Source organism: Plodia interpunctella, chromosome 12, assembly GCF_027563975.2.
Source record: "Plodia interpunctella isolate USDA-ARS_2022_Savannah chromosome 12, ilPloInte3.2, whole genome shotgun sequence".
NCBI classification, from domain to species: domain Eukaryota; kingdom Metazoa; phylum Arthropoda; class Insecta; order Lepidoptera; family Pyralidae; genus Plodia; species Plodia interpunctella.
Window position 1 is genome coordinate 768,498 of NC_071305.1, and position 17,405 is coordinate 785,902.

Sequence of the window (17,405 nt, forward strand, 5' to 3'; positions counted from 1 at the left end):
CTATGAAAATACACTTGGGACTTTAATGAACACGCCTAAAGGATCGTGAAAGGAGAATTCTGCATATCTGATGAAAAGTGAACAAATGATTTTTAATACATTGGTTGTTAAGCATCACCCAACAGTTCGCTCAATTCGCTGAATTTTTCTAGATTGAGCCTTAAGCCTATATCGATCTTAAAATTCTATCGAAGTCAGACCAAGGCAAGTCCAAGCTTACAGACGCGTGGACTGACTTTCGCAATATAATTTCACTTGTTCGGATAAATAACGCCGACGCAGTCGCGGGCTAGCGTGGGAACCATTCTTATCAGCACCTAGCAATGGACCGTGCCTTCTCCCGCCACAGTAAAATCGACTTTCTTTAAATCACTCTAAAACTGATCTCAATCGCTGACAAGGGCCGGGTTGGTGACCGTTTCGTATAAATAATTATCCAATAAGCAAAGTACATTGCTTATTGGATAATTATTTATACGAAACGGTCATAGAATTTCAAGAAGTGGGCCCTCAGACCACACGCACCTCATATTTTTTATTTATTTCATTAATGATTATTAAGTTTTTTAAATGGCTCATGGACCACGATACACTGCAATTACAGCCGGGACCAACGGCTTAATGCCTTCCGAAGCACGGAAGAGACCGAGAGATCTAAATACTTGGTCACCTATCCAATGATTTACCATAGCGAGAGCTACTTAACCGCCACCATCGCAGGTCGAGCGTACTAACAACTGCGCCATCGAGCTACTATATACAAATGGTAAGCCCTTCTGGCATAATAGGGACAAACACTGTTTGAATGAGTTTCTTTCGGTATTTCTTCTCAGCAGTGGTCGTTCCGAAATGCTAGTAGTTTGTAGCTTTGGTAAACATAATTTCATTTAGAATATGACGTGAAAAAGTGCCTGTGAAGGCCTAATTTCTGAATAAATGATTTGATTTTGATTTTGATATGCTGTCGATATTTTATATTGAGAATGAAAGCCACAGATCAGGTTGCAGTGAAAGGCGACAGACATGCACCAGATAGTGCAATGAGTGCATACGCATTGCTTAACATCGCGTAACTATGCTAATTGAGGTTATGCAATGTTGCATCCTCATCATGTCTTTACTTAAATCCTGATATTTTGCGAATATTTAGTAATTCGTACGAGTAATATAATTGTTACATGATCAGATATGTTACAAGACTAAGGTCTTGCCAAAAAAGTCTAATTACTATATAGGTTTCTACGACGATGATGAATGACGACTTCGGTGGCGCAGTGGTAAAGTTCTTGCCACTGAACCGAGAGGTCCGGGATTCGACCCCCGGTCAGGTCATAATGGAAAATTATCTTTTCTGATTGGCCCGGGTCTTGGATGTTTATCTATATATTGTATTTGTTATAAAATATAGTATCGTTGAGTTAGTATCCCATAACACAAGTCACAAACTTACTTTAGGGCTAGCTCAATCTGTGTAATTTGTCCCAATATATTTATTTATATATAATAGCGCACGCACGAAATAAATACAATAATTTATTTTGTTTTTACACTTGATTTATTTGAACCAGCATCTTTAGGACGCAAGAGGAGCCTTCAGATTACTAAGTCACCGTATCCATCAACTTGTTTATAAACGTCTACAATGTCTAATAAGGTATACCCTTCAAGTGGTAAAGTAAAAGATAATGCGCGTGCGCCCACCAAAGGCCAAATAAAAACAGCCAATTTGGCGAAATTGCCCACTTCCACTCCAAATTGTTAAGATAACAAAAGGATTTGACCATAACTTATGGTCATTACTGATGGGTAATATCTGTATGATTTTGGATAATGGATACTTGATCTGGTAAACGAAATAGGAAGAAAGATTGACCCTGAATCTCAATGAGTCACAACAATGTTGAGATGTAAGTAGTTCATCTTAGCCCTTAATCACTGAAGGTAAATATAGGGTGAGACATGAAGGAAGCAAGGAGCTTTAGTGGCAGTTTACGTTCGGTGTTGTGATGCTTCACTGCCCAGGATTGAAAATCGCAAAAAAATTGCCATTAAATTTTGAAGATGTTCTATGATTTTGTAACCGGCCGACATATGGCTACTCCTGATCTAGGACGGGACCACAAGCAAAGAACCTTGACCTGGGTCCTGGTTATTTAAATCATTACATCGTATAAAACAAAGTCGCTACCGGCTTTTGATACGGATTTTTTTAATAGACGGTATGATTCCTGAGGAAGGTTTAGATGTATTGATTTATTATGATTTTACCCGAACGAAGCCAGAACCGACCGCTAGTAATATATATGTTATAAAATATAGTAACGTCGTTAGTTTCTCATAATACAAGTCTCGAACATACTTTGGGGGTAACTCACTCTCGATGATTTGTCTATGTATATTTATTTATTTATCGTGCCCATGTCCTGTCTCGAGATATGGCGAGTCCAGCCGAGCACTGACCCCCAGAACAGGTATTGTCATGGTTCTCCCCGTACATATTATAGATGGCGAGACATCAGCACCGGTTCTAACCAGTGTGAGTGGAGATGAAAATGTTAATGGGGTTTCCATTAGCTTCAATGAATACGGATAATAGACACTAGACGTGGATCGGGTCGGGAGGTTCCCTCTATTGTGGTTGAGCTTCGCGATGGCTGACTCACGCGTCAACTCGTGAACGGGTGCTGCCGGGGGAACTGGTCAGCTCGATCTTTTATTAAAAGTTTTTTTGTTTGGTTAATTATACATATATATAGGTATATATATATATATTTTCCTTTCATCAGCACTTGATCACAATAATAATATGTTTCAGTATACCTTTTCACCATGTACTTTATTGTGTACTTACATTGTTATATTACTGATAAAAAATTATACATAAATTAAAAAAATGGTAAGCCCTTCTGGCATAATAGGGACCAACACTGTTTGAATGAGTTTCTTTCGGCATTTCTTCTCAGCAGTGGTCGTTCCGAAATGCTAGTAGTTTGTAGCTTTGGTAAACATCATTTAATTTAGAATATGACGTGAAAAAGTGCCTGTGAAGGCCTAATTTCTGAATAAATGATTTCATTTGATTTGATCTGATTTGACAACTAGTCTAGGTATGAAAATCAATATTAAGATCATCACACATACACAATAATTTACGTTAATAAGTTAAGTGTGTGACAATAATATAGAACAAAGGTCATCTGCATGGGTACCCCTTTATTATTCTCATTTATTTCTGCCGCTAATTACAATGCTTGCATGGTCGTGTTCTGGTTTGAAGGGTGAGAGAGCCGGTGCAATTACAGGATACGGTGACAAAAGATCCTAGGCCACAAAGTAAGTTGATAAGCTGTGGTCACTTGCCATCAGACGGGCCACATTGCCTGTTTGCCCGCTTGGTAATACAAATAAGATGAGATGATGCAATTATGATACTAACACAGACGACGAATGGATTCGAAAAAACCTTGTCAAAATGCTCAATGGTTGACGTACATTGTTTTGAAACTGTTTGCTAATCGCATCCGCTAATTGTAACCGTGTCTGCAATAGATAGGACCAATAACGAGTTAGTAGACGGGACGATTGCGTTTCGATAAATTATCTGTGGGTAAGCTATTTAAGTCGTCGTCAAAAATTCCAAAAGAAAAATCAAGAAAACTCCATCATCCATCGAACAATGTAATGATAATCTTTGCGAAAATTGAGAGGGAACGTTTGTTAGGTGTTCACGCAAAAACGGATAACTATTATTAATGAGATTTTAAAGTAAAATTTATATCCTTACCAAATAAATCCTGTAGAGTGATCTCATACATGCAAACGATTTGATAAAAATCAATATAGATCAACAAATGTAAATAAAATACAAACTCTTATCAAACGCGGACAAAACCGTGACCAGAAAGTTGACAATGTTGATATATCTAATACACTGTGACTAGTTATCGAGATAACGGTCCTACCTGTTATCGACTCGTAAAATTCTATTATTTTTTACATATAGGTAGGGTAGTTTAGTCGGGGGACCTACCTGAAGTTCAAACACCTACTATTAACGCAAGCAGGTATGAGGTTATTGGGAAAATTAACAAAATATCTACATGACAGGATTATCTAATATTAGATAGAGAACTAATTAACAGATAAAAATATAGAAAAGAACTTTGCATTAAATAATAATAAAAAGTTGTCGTTTGATTCGCAGATGTTACAATTTGAATAGAATCCGTTGCAAACTGAACGTTGATCAATATGAAGAGTACATGCCAGTACTATTGTTACAGGAATTTAGCACAACCGCCCAACGGCCCAGCCTCCTTTTACCATCACAGCACCATAGCAAAATACTACTCACCGAAATACATAAACCGAGACGATGGTTCCGTTAAATGGAGTTTTTGACGCGATTTCCAACAGAAAATCACGTTAAACCCGTTGAGATATTACACAAATTTTCAGCTCATAATACTATGTTTCACTGAATCACAAATATTTCACAATCACAATTTGGGGGAACTTGGCATTTTCGTCAATAACAGCAGTACTTTGCGTAAAGAGTTTTGACGGTGACCGATAGACGTGCGTCGACGGCGGAATGTAAGGCGATACTGAGGCAGGTTGGTTAGGTTGACGCCAATGATTCAAGGTGAAACTGGTCGGTGAATTCTGTCCACATTCTGACATGCATACGTGATATCAAGTAAAACTATTAACCGACGAAGATCGTAGGTCAAATGATGGAAGATGAACAATTAATGAACCTTGTAAATGTAGGTGTAAAAGAGAATACAATATTTGCAGAAGTAGAATCTAAAAGAGTAGATAACTATCTGTATATAGTTAAGTCGAGTTTGCATAAGTTTAGTTTACGACTTGGTAATTTACTGATTGGCTTATCTGCAGATGATGGCAAGTCACTTGACCAATAAATATGTATTTGATTATAGTTAACCTATCGTCGGTTTACTGTAAGAGATCCCTATATTGGATAAGTCTACCGTTTACACGTATCTCACTTGTATTAATTATATTGATGTACTTAATAAAACGTAAGCCATAAATTGGAACAGCTTATGACTTAGGTTTTTTTTCAATAAAATCAAAATTTTATATCAAAAAGATATCAAATATCAAGAAATCAAGTTGGAAAACCTGTAAAGCAAGTTCTCATAAGTTTAATCTTCATGTTATCCGAAGAACGCGTGTATAAGCGTGACTAGAATTCACATTTTTTAACTCACTCAACTGCATCCGTATCCCATTTATAGGGACATTATCCCGAGTTTATGTATGCCACAAGTTCAGGTAACTTGTTCATTTTTAAAACAGGTGTGTTATCTTTATAAAATATAGATTCTTTACTCAATCGGTCCTTTAGGGCGTTATGCCGTCCTTAATAATATAATCCTTTGGGCTCTTGCTACCAAACAGCTTTTTGTGTTGTAGAGTCCTTCGGTCCGTCATCGCCATCACGCCATCTCCAAAAAAATTATAAAGGTGACTGCGGTGACCAGAGGGCTGGTATACATCTCGCCCAGAGGCACATACCCCAAGGCAACGAATTGCCAAGACTGGCATTTTTATAAATACTCCCTTCTACCCGTGTACCAAATTTCATAACGATCGGATTTTGTATGAAAGAGTAACAAACATATACACAAACATACACACATCCATAAGATCAAATAGACTGTTATCTACCTAATGAGAAGTTCGTAACGTTCATAACTTAAGTAGTTACCTAATTCGCATAGTCTCCTGATTTTACGAAAATGCATCCGGAGTAACATTAAGTATTGTCGTATAATCCTTGACCGAAAATGGTATTAGCGACAGACAACATATCCCAAAACAAAAATGCAAGGAAAATGCGATCTTCAGCTGATGACATTAAAGTTTATTTTTTGGTAAATATAAAATGATTGCGGTTTCCTAATGTAGTCATGGCCAGTCATGGCGACGGAGGTGTGGTTCCTGTGTCTATGGAAGCAAGTCAAGGTTTATGGCTGTTAAATTCAACATTTGCAGAATATACTATATTTTAATACTACCCAAACGATAATGGTTTGAATTTAGAAAAAAAAAACATGTCATTTGTTAACTTTCTAGCAGTAATTTAATCAAAAATATACATGTACAGATCTTCATAATCTACTGGGTAGATAAAACCAAAAGTTGCGAGACTCAAATTACGCTTATGGCCTTGTAATTATTTCTTCTTAGCTATAGTTTTAGTATAACTTGGTGGAATTGATAGACTTGACAATTGGTAGAATTGACAATTTATAGAGCAAGTGTTGACGTAAACCTTGATGTACCCATCAGATATTTCAGAATGCAAAGAAAAAAAGATAGTAAGTATGAAAGAAAGGCTAGGTGTAAAATACTCAACTCTGTTTTCATAGGTTTCATACCTTACGAACTGAATGAATAGGTGACAGAAAAAAGTGAAACTTTCGTACCATATCGATTACAAAACGTGACTTGTGTTGAACACTTTATGGTAGTAATATTACGTGTACGTAACTGATGTGACTATCGCATTGTAATGAGCAGCAGAAGATATTGTTTCCACTTTAAATATATAGATGGGTCGATTAATTGTCAAGTGAGAGCTCTTCAGTAAGCTTTCGAATTTGACATCTGTCGTAAAAGGGGACTAGTGCATAGATAAAAGAAAGGACTAGTGTAAACTTACGGAAATAGTAGGTACTAGTACTTATTAAATCCATGTGTAAACTAGTCACTCATACAGATGTCGTACGAGGCAACAATAGTGTGTATAGCTTTGCCAGATAAAGAAGTGTCAGTGACCGACAAATAAGTATCAGTATCAGTAGCCGATAAGAGAAAATTGAGAACTTTGCATTGCTGTGCGAGATGAAAGTTAACGTCAAAGTTGGCTGGTGCAACGCACCCAAAAATAAAACGTTTCACCGGCACTGGGCTGTGTTCGTCAAAGCCTCGAAAGAATCTACACGCACGTAAGGATGAGAATCAAATTTCATTGTAAAATATTCTCAACCTAATGATTAAGGAATCCTTACTTTTAAATGCACTGCTTGAATTTAAGTCAGTATTTTAGGATAATGAGATTATAAAGAAATACCTACTATAAAAAGCCCTGAAGAAATAAGTCGATTAGGCTAATATAGACCAAACAAAGAAGAACGCAAGAGGATCAAAAAGCAAGGAAAACATTTCAACTAAAACCACGTTTGAAATCAAAATAAACAAGAAAATAGACAGTCAATCATGAGCATGAGTAAAAAATCATAGAGGAGATAACATTTATAGTACTTTTATTACATCACATGCACAAGATCCATAGCTGTCGTGACCCGTGCTTTGACCCATAATTCTTTCTATCGTGGATAGTGAACTATTGTTTTGTCACGAGCGTCACGATAAGTCACTATAGTAGGCTTGAGTCCTCAAATGTATTTGTTTTTTGTGACCACCAGTAGACCTAAAATGTATTTGTTTGTTGTGGATACCTGTATATATCACTATCCATTGGTGAAAACCGCATAAACATGAGTGCACTTTTGAGTATATCGTGAACAGACAGACTGACGCGACCTAAGAACCCTTGTTTTCGGTTATCAAAATCGCAGGACGACTATGTCGAAAATATTTAAATGGCCAAATGTTTCTTAAATATAGTACCTACCTATATTGTATGTATGGCTGTTGGTCTTCCTAATAAATAATAATAAAAAAGAAATATGATTGGCAATCGATAATATTCTGTATCGAAAGGATAGGGACAAAGGCAGTCGCGGCAGCTGGTGAGGACACCGACAGATGGTCAACCTGTTTCCAAGGATATAAAAACAACCGACGACAAAACAGCTGGAGCCATACTATAAGATATTTTTGTTCTTATTAAATGATAGCAGAAAGTTAATAAAATAATTTCAAAAATATGTTCCAGCACTACGCGAGTTTCAAAGAAGATTCTTTGACCCTCGCGTATTTGCTGTTTCATTCGTGGCTATAGTGTCGCGGACCCCGGGCTCTGCGTAAAAAGTTAATTTTGAAGGTAATACGTTATATTTGTATATATACATGTTGCATATTGTCACCATATGATTGACTCCACCATTAGATAGCTTCGTAGACTTTATATATCACCTTTGGACTTATGGTGTTATGGTCCAAGTTACACCGGTAAACTTGGGTTTGTTCGCGCCTTTTGTCCGAACTATCAATTTCTTTTTTCTCACATATCACTAGGTAATCGTAATCTAGTTTTATTGTTTTTCTCAAATAAATTATTAAAATAAAGTGTAATTTAACCTTTCATTATTTTTTTCACGCCAAATAATTACGTGATCCGTACTAAGTCCACTATTGTTCTCATAATATATTTATTGCCATTCGATTCACAGTTATCTAAAAATATATTGGGGGACTTAACAGTTAGGTCAAACACATGCCAAGATGTTATTACAATACTTCTAGGTGTAGTTAAACCTATATTAGCTTTTTTCTAATAATTAATTTGTATTGGTATATAAGACCTATATTTGTTAATTGACGTCCTTGGAGAAAAGGCTGCGGTGAAGTTTGTTGCGCCGCTTCTTCTTCACCTACGCTTTGGAAGCCGACAGTAGACTTTAAGTAATTTTTGACGTCAATAAGTGATGTATATCATCCTAAATTGAATAAAGAATTTTGAATTTTAATTTGAATTGGTGTAACGTTGGTAAGTTGATTGCATATTATTCAACCAGATGCTATCCATAAAAAGAAGTTATCTTACACATGGCCGTACATTATTGGTCATCATTAGCACTAATCGATAAACATCACACCGCAGACCTACATTGAAAATAGCTACATCTAACTGATTTTTAGATAAATGTTTATTTTAAAATATTCAGGCAATCGCTTATTTTCAATCTATTTGTATTTAAATGGTTTTCTTATACATGTCACTTTGATTTTGAAAATCATTATTTTCAAAATCATATCTTATCATTATAAGAGGAAAAAGTTCTCGGGAATTCAGGAATTGAACCCACGCCCCTGTCTGTCCGGGACATTAATTCTTCATCAGCCCATATACCTAAACGTTGACAAGAAAATTTCCGAATTCACAATAAATAAAATAAATAAATAAATGAGGACAAACGACACATATTGAGTTAGCCCCAAAGTAAGTTGGAGACTTGTGTTATGGGATACTAACTCAACGATACTATATATACTATATATATTTATAACAAATACATATATAGACAAACATCCAAGAAACATCCGGGCCAATCAGAAAAAGATCGTTTTCCATCATGACCCGACCGGGGATCGAACCCGGGCCCTCTCGGTTCAGTGGCAAGAACTTTACCACTGCGCCACCGAGGTCGTCAAAAACTTGAAAAGATAAATATATTATAGTAAGTATTAGGTATATAATCTGTGATATGGCTCACGCCGGAACATTGGTTCATTAATAAACGTTGGCCAAAGTTTGAGTTTGGCCATACAAAGAGCCAAAATATCGCCAGCCTTCTGGGAACTTTACCGCACGACGACGGCGATTTAGTGTCAATTTTTTATTTAAAATAATTTATTATTTTAGTTTAAATTTTTAATTTTAACAAATAGCTTAAGTGTGTAGTTAATTTTATATTCGATATTGACTATAATAATAATTCACTGATCTAGGTATATATCTATAAATAAATGCTTATACATATCAAGACAGGAATAATGAACTACTTACTACTCGTAGTCAATGATTCATTTTCTATTTAGCAGTGATCAACTGGTGAGCATAGAAGGCGTGATATTATTAATGAGAAATTATTACAATGACACGTTGAACTATAAACCTCAGCTATACTTACGTGGCCTAGTTTCTAAATTGTATAAAATATGGAGTTTTTATTATAATTATTATTGAAACCAGATCACGGTGCTGTCATTACAATTGATACAGATGTTTGTTTATTATGACATGTATGAAGTACTACATTAAAATTTGTCGCCATTTATCATCTAGCGGCCCGTCCCGGCTTTGCTCGGGTGAAAACATGATAAATTATTGTTTAAAACTACCTAAACCTTTCTCAGGAATCACGCTATCTACCGGTTACAATCGCATGAAAATTCATGAAGTAGTTTTTGAGTTCATCGCGAACTGACAGATGCAGAACTTGCAACAGTTGCAACCTGTGGAAAACCTGGAAGTGAGCCATATACACTTAAAGACATAAAAAAGGTAATATTCAAAAAACTATAATTTTGAAATATATTCTGGAAATATCATTCATGTTTGTTGTAATAAGATTGGATTACGAATTTGCGTGCACAATATACGTGTTACATAAAGTCGCCTCAAAACGCCTGTGGCTAAGATATCAATTAATCAAACTCAACCTTTCTATTATTTGGCTTTCGCTCACTTGCACTCTCGTGATGGACGGTAGCCTGAGGCTGAGCGGTGCGTTTTGTGTCGGCTCAATAGTTTTGTGTGTTGGTTCAATAGATTTTTACTAGTAAAATATAATTAACAATTGACATTACAGTTTTCTAAGAATATCGTTTCGGCTTTTGTGAGGATGAATACTACACCAATGATAAAGTATTACCTGTGGCATTATATAGGTTACGCAATGTGCAAATAGCACGTAGGGAGCGGAGAAGTTTTACTTCTGCCAGCTTTGGAGCCTATCGATAGTTGTGTCAATCAATGTAGGACTAGATCCAAGAGGAAAATGTTTTGATAATAGGTTGGGAAGCGCTCCAGGTGTTCTTTCCTTCCATAGGTCAAGCCGATATTGGGACACTTCTGAAACAAATTAACATAGAAGCAATTTCTGAGGAAAAGTTTGCAGTGAAGTTTTTGCGCTACTACTTCTGCATCTGTGCTTTGGAAGTCAACAGTAGACGTAGTTATAAGTAAAATTTTCACGAATGACATTCATTAAGTACAGACTGCAGCACACAAACTTACCAAAAGTCGTAGCAAATATGCCTATAATAGGGTAACTTGATGCGGTTGAATTTAATGTTGATAATAAAGAATTTCAATATAGATATCCTACAAAACAAACATGTGAATCTGGTGTGAGGTTATACCCGTGTAGTGGCAGCTAGACACGGTCAGGCGAGGCCAAGGCGATCCGGCGATGAGTGTTCAGACCACAGCGACAGAATGTTTGCAATAGATCCGATGAAAGTCAGACAACGGCTAGTTTGCGTATGCGATTTGTAACTAGATCTGATAGGTAATCTTGTATGATACAATGTATTCAGGCTAGTTGTATGTGTGACAACAACAATAATATTCAATAATGCAGATACTATTTTTTTTTCATTTCGAATTACTAATACTGGTGTCATATTATATTAAACTGACTGATATTTTCCCCTCCTTACTTAACTTAACCTTTATTTAGAGCATGAACGTAATATACTTATATTCGTTCATGCTTTGAATAAAGGTTTAGCAAAATACTTTTCGATAATTTCCACAATAGTTTCATTTTTTCAAGTCGAGTGGAAATTTTAAGAAATGACTCGTAAATTACGAAATTTTAAAAAGTAACTATGCTAGTATTATTATAAGCTTATTCAAACTAAATAGATGAGACTATTATATTAAAAGAAGCTTAAATTTTGTTGACAATCAAAGTTGAAATCAAATCTGTTTCTTAGAAGTTAAAGAGAAACAGACAAACAAAATTGTGCACAAACAGTCGCAGCAGGAGCTATTTTCTTCTTCACCGTCACAGAGCGGTTCGCTGTCCATTTCATGCCTACGTGACTCTGCATTGTCAATCTTTGTGTGTTTAATACCGAATTGGATACGATATCCTAGTGTTTAAAATTAGTGACGATTTCAAATGGATTTGAATTATTTTTAGGCATTCTATTTTCGATAACAAGCGTAAATTGAAGAAAGTTTGTAAACGTTGAATGTAGAGGTTGTTCTTTTCAATTTACCTAATTCAAATTTAATAGTTACTTTTTTCAGATAAAATGTTTGCAAAAGTGTTACAAACGATTCAAGTTAACAATAATGACATTTCTACACTGTAATAAACAATATTTTATCTTCTTGGGAAGATCACAAGCTCGTACATTCTTATCAACTTCTAAAGAAAATCAAATTGTAGTTCGGCTATCTAACTCAAAAGTAAATCTTAGTAACTAGAATCTACTTTATCAAAATACCTGATTCCGATCAGGGCATACAAGAGATAGTATAGATAGATTAAACCGCCATAATAAGCCTTAATACAACAAGAAATACAAAAGAATAAAATCTAAAAGTGTTGACCCACTTTGGTTATATACATGTTCTTAAATATGTTTGTGATCATAAGCCTTATTCAGTGAACCATATGGTGGCCGTGACCCGTACAGGCTACAATGTAGTTTTAAACTTCATATTGTAGGCTGGACCAATCCTGTACCAATATTATTTTAATGCTTCTGTTTCTCTCTCTCTTCTCTGAGCATTTTCTGTAGAGATAAATATATAGCTAATTTATTATTGTATTAAAGTCTTGAAACAAATTGTCTATTAGTATTTTAAAATTAGTCGAAACTTTACCGTCAAAAAAGTTTGCGACGAATTCGGAACTAAGTTGTTAAAAAATATCGACTGAATATAATCTAGTAATAATATAAAATAATTGAAATGGGTGCTGTGACCTCATAGAAAAACTATTAATATCTAACACCACCACATTGTTAAACTTTAAAATATTTATCATTTACTATTTATGGTCAAAACTGGTTTGACATTTGACTAGATTAGCTATATCACTTTGCATAATTGTTCGGAAATGGTCAACATGGTCAATAAAGAACACCTAATTGAGATAACAACGTCTTAACAATGGTGTTAATGGTTATGGTTGCAATAAACAAGATACAATCAATAATGGGTTTCGTTAATGAGTTCAAAGCACCCGAAATAAATAAGTATTGTTATGTTGACTACGGCATAATAGGGACTTCTGGCATAATAGGGACCAACACTGTTTGAATGAGTTTCTTTCGGCATTTCTTCTCAGCAGTGGTCGTTCCGAAATGCTAGTAATTTGTAGCTTTGGTAAACATCATTTAATTTAGAATATGGCGTGAAAAAGTGCCTGTGAAGGCCTAATTTCTGAATAAATGATTTGATTTTGATTTTGATTTGATTTACGGCATATTGGAATTAATTTAATAAATTAGAAGAAAATCGACGGGATATAAAAGTTTTAGAAGGCCAAGCGTGAATAAATATTGTGAATGCCACTTACTTGCATTCTGCCTCGGCTTCGCTCGGTTGAAAACATACACACATACAAATTATACCTACACTGAAACCTTTCTCAGGGACCAATCAAAACTAATTGGTGAAAACCACAAGTAAATCGACGCAGTACTTTTAAATTTATTGCGAACAAACGGACAGATGCGGCAGAAGACTTTGTTTTATTATATCTATTTTGCGTATCATGTTCAAGAATTCGATTCAGAAAATCTATCTTCACGTTTCGCATTACTTATAAATTTTTACGTAGACAACTAAATAAAACAGTTTTTAGACTTTATAACAGTTCAATGCTTAAATATCATATCAGAATGTAGTTATACGATATCGTTTATAACATTGAGCAGATTTAATCAATTAAAACAAGAAATAAAGCACTTATTCTAGCAATTATCCTAAGTGTTAATAAACATACATTAAAATTAAAATACAAACTGTGTTTATAATTAATTTAACCAAAATTTAGCCATGAAATCGGAACAAAGACAGACAGACAGACTTTCGCATTTATAATATTACTATGGATTTGTTACTGATTTTATACAAATTAAACGATAAATGGCTAGAACTGTTTATGATAATGATGTCCATTTGTTCATGAAATATGGTGAAGGTTAATTGACGTCCATTTTGAGCAGCAAAAGCGCGTTCTATACACCTTAAACCATTAGTTTATTATTAAAGCTTCCATTTAGAGCAGCAAAAGCGCGTTCTATACACCTTAAACCATTAGTTAGTTATAAACACATCGCTACTTCGCCCGATTGAACCACAGACAATCTTAATTCGATCTTCAGCTGATCAATCTGCCATAGAGTAGAACAATCGACACAACCTACCATTGTCGGGAGATAATTACACTTTCTAAATGGCAGGTGTCTTTTATTTTGTATTAGTGTTTGATTTGGCGTGAGATACATTAATAGCTGGGTCGTTCGTTGAATGAATGAACACTATTGTGTTCAGTAAGTAAATAAGGGCCTATACGGATCTCGAAACGAAAAAGAAACGCTTCTCCTCTCGTGCAAATTGAAACAATCCATCAAGGGATGAATGAACAGATAAAGTTTATTTACTAGGGTTATATACTAATAATATACACTATATTAGAATTTAAATTCCTCGGAATATAATAATATATGTAGGTATAGCTAAAGGAGGCATTCGAGATTCGCGACTCCTTGTCATGACACTATTTATCTTTAAGGTATAAATACTCGATACTGTCTCTGTTCTTCTTCTTCTCTTCCAGCCCTGCTTTACCACTTATTTGTTCTCCTTCAGTTCCCACCGTTTTCTGCCATTAATATTGACGTTGACTTTCACAACGCATGTGTGGTTTTTTCTACAGGACTATTTTGCTTCATGATATCACCTCCAGCAGTACACAAGACAACTTTTATGACAAAATGACCAGCTCACACATAAATGTTCTTGTCTGTAAAGTTTCTTTAAAATAAAGATCGTAGATTTTAATTACCTAGAACTGTTATTTTCAATTGCAGTTTTAATTTCAGCGAGCGTTCTAATTACTACTGTTAAGTAAAAGTTTACACTCACACTTATTAATCAGACGTAGTTATCAAACAAACCGTATCACTTTCACAGCCTCTCACTGTTACACGAGCTTATAACACATCGAGTGTATGGAGATACATACTCGTACTTACGTAGTAGGGTATCTTTTCAACATCAGTAATTTGTGGGATTTTATCGGTAATAACATGTTTTTAGTCAGAAATGCTTTATCATTTGATAGATAGTATAATTGAACGTGGCGTATGGTTCCGCCCTATAATAGGGCCACTCTATATCCTCCTATGGATGTCGTTGAACAAGATACACATCATCAGACTAACAGAACATAACAATAGCACACCCAAGGAGGGTGGTAAAATAACAGCAGAAGTTTTTAATTTAATTTTTATGCTGACCACACTTCGCAGTGTCACAGCCCTGAATGCAACCGAGAATATGCGAATATGAGCAAGTAGAGTAACAGAGAGTCTGCGCCACGAAATAAATCTTATAATGTGAATTATTTTACTTCTGTACTTTGTAATTTCCTTTATGACAGCCTTAACGTTGATATTCACATAGTACAATGAACGTTCACTTTAGGTCCATGTCTGAACAGATTAATACATGTTGTGATAATACTGTCACAATAGTTAACACGTTAAAGTTTGGTAAAGTTACTGCTATATTTTTGGATGAATTAGAAACAAAAAGTCTGGATACTCTTATTAGATCATGATGAAATGCAAGATCTAATAATCCTAAAGTCTCTAAAGACATCGATCTAAATGCAAGCTTTATCGCGGGGTAAATTCTAAGGCCGACTAATCTCTCAGTCGCCTGAAGGGCTCCTAGAGCTATAATTACGGTAAACACTAGCCAGATGAAACCAGCTCCGACTGGTATGCGGGCAACGACCGCGCCTGCCCTGTCCTGGGCTTTCACATTTCGCTCAATGCTAAATACTTCACTAGTGTACTATGAGAGTGTGTGGCCGATAGCCTATTGATATGCGTAGTATTATTCTGAATCACCTGCGTCCAAGTGTTTTCGCTCACATGAGAAACTTTTGCATTCCTTCCTTCCTCCTCCTGCGTTGGTTCATGCGTTCCTACTTCTTCACCTGTTCTTTGGAAATTGACAGTAGACGTATGCAAATTTTTCTGTTAAATTCATATTCCAACTCATTGTTGGTGACAAAATGTGGGAACTAGTATTAAGTTATATTTGATTATATATATGTTAGTGTATAAAGTACAAAAGCATTAACCTGTAAAGAGTTTTGTTAAATTAAGGGCTGTTAAAATTTGGAACGATAAATATTGGAGTGAGTCCACCAAAGAAACACCGACAACAAATGGCAGATCATTAGTATTAGAACATGGAAATTTAATACATCGAATTGTCATAAGATAAAAAAGATTGAACTGTCAGATAACAGAAATTCCCATGTGTATTCCGGTTGGTAATCAGGGACAACTGAGCAAGCTTCTTGACAGGAAACTTTGTGATAACAGTCGAGTGGCGTTTCCGTTACAGTCAGCTCGCTTGGGATGTTGATATAACTAATGTAGAGTAACCAGAAGAAGTATGTTGATTACATTATTTTAATGAAAACTGTACGTCGACGTAACACGTAAAGAGATAATCAATTTGGCCGAACTAGCATGATCTTGATAGCTCAGTGGTTAAGAACACTCTGTACATAAATAAATAGCCATAACGACTCGAAATGAAGAAGAAGTATAAATTCAAGTGCATCCAAAAACACGGCAAATACTAGTACACCGTAATATCTGTTATATTTAGTAAAATAGATTTATCAATGATGCAAAAAATTGTGCCGAGAAATCTCAAGGAAACACCACAATACACAGTTGATCTGTTTGTTCTCACCATATCACGACGACTTTCTTACTTGCGGGTTTTTTTGCTTTCTTTCATTTTGATTACTTATATTAGACTAGATTACCCTATTATTTATCTACAGTTTCAAACATCAGTGAATGCTATACTACTAAACTAACATAATTGCACATAGGTACATTACAAAAATCCTTTTTGTCTTTTAATAATACTTATTACAAGTGTGATAGTGACTTTTGAATGTTGTTGTTGAGTTTTGAGTTTGGACCTGTTGTTACTCTCGCAAAATTTTACTACGCATGCATTGGAATAAATAATACGGTGAAACTAGTAAATTATTTTATTAATTTTCACCTTTTTACTTTATTTTTTTTTTGTTATAAAATATCCAAAACACTTGTGTGTTTTGAATAATAGATGTATGAGGTGAAACAAGTTTATTCAGACGTTTTATAATTTCACCTTTTACCATTTATCTCAGCAAAAAATCAACAATGTCTCGATCTCATCGAACTAATATAAACGATTTTCATTGTGTCCGTACGTTCACCTAGATCTCTGTGACCTCTGTGGGAAAGAAAGTTATCAGAAAGATGTTGAGAATAATACTTGTGTGGTTCAAAATCATATAATTTACCTATTTTCTTTTTGTTCAAGACGTAAAGTTTTGCTTATATTGGGGACCGTTTGTCAACTGATTCTCATCGGATCCTACATCAGAGCTTAAGTTGTAGTTTTATTT

At 35.1% G+C, this 17,405-nt stretch overlaps 1 protein-coding gene across 1 annotated transcript in view; it reads right to left on the reverse strand.

Moving 5' to 3' along the window:
• LOC128674210 (echinoderm microtubule-associated protein-like 2) overlaps positions 1-4,612 on the reverse strand; it is a 67,074-nt gene extending 62,462 nt beyond the window's left edge. The window contains exon 1 of the mRNA XM_053752637.2: positions 4,355-4,612. The gene's annotated coding sequence lies outside the window, so the exon portion shown is untranslated. The remainder of the gene's footprint in view (positions 1-4,354) is intronic.
• Between the last annotated feature and the right edge of the window lie 12,793 nt (positions 4,613-17,405).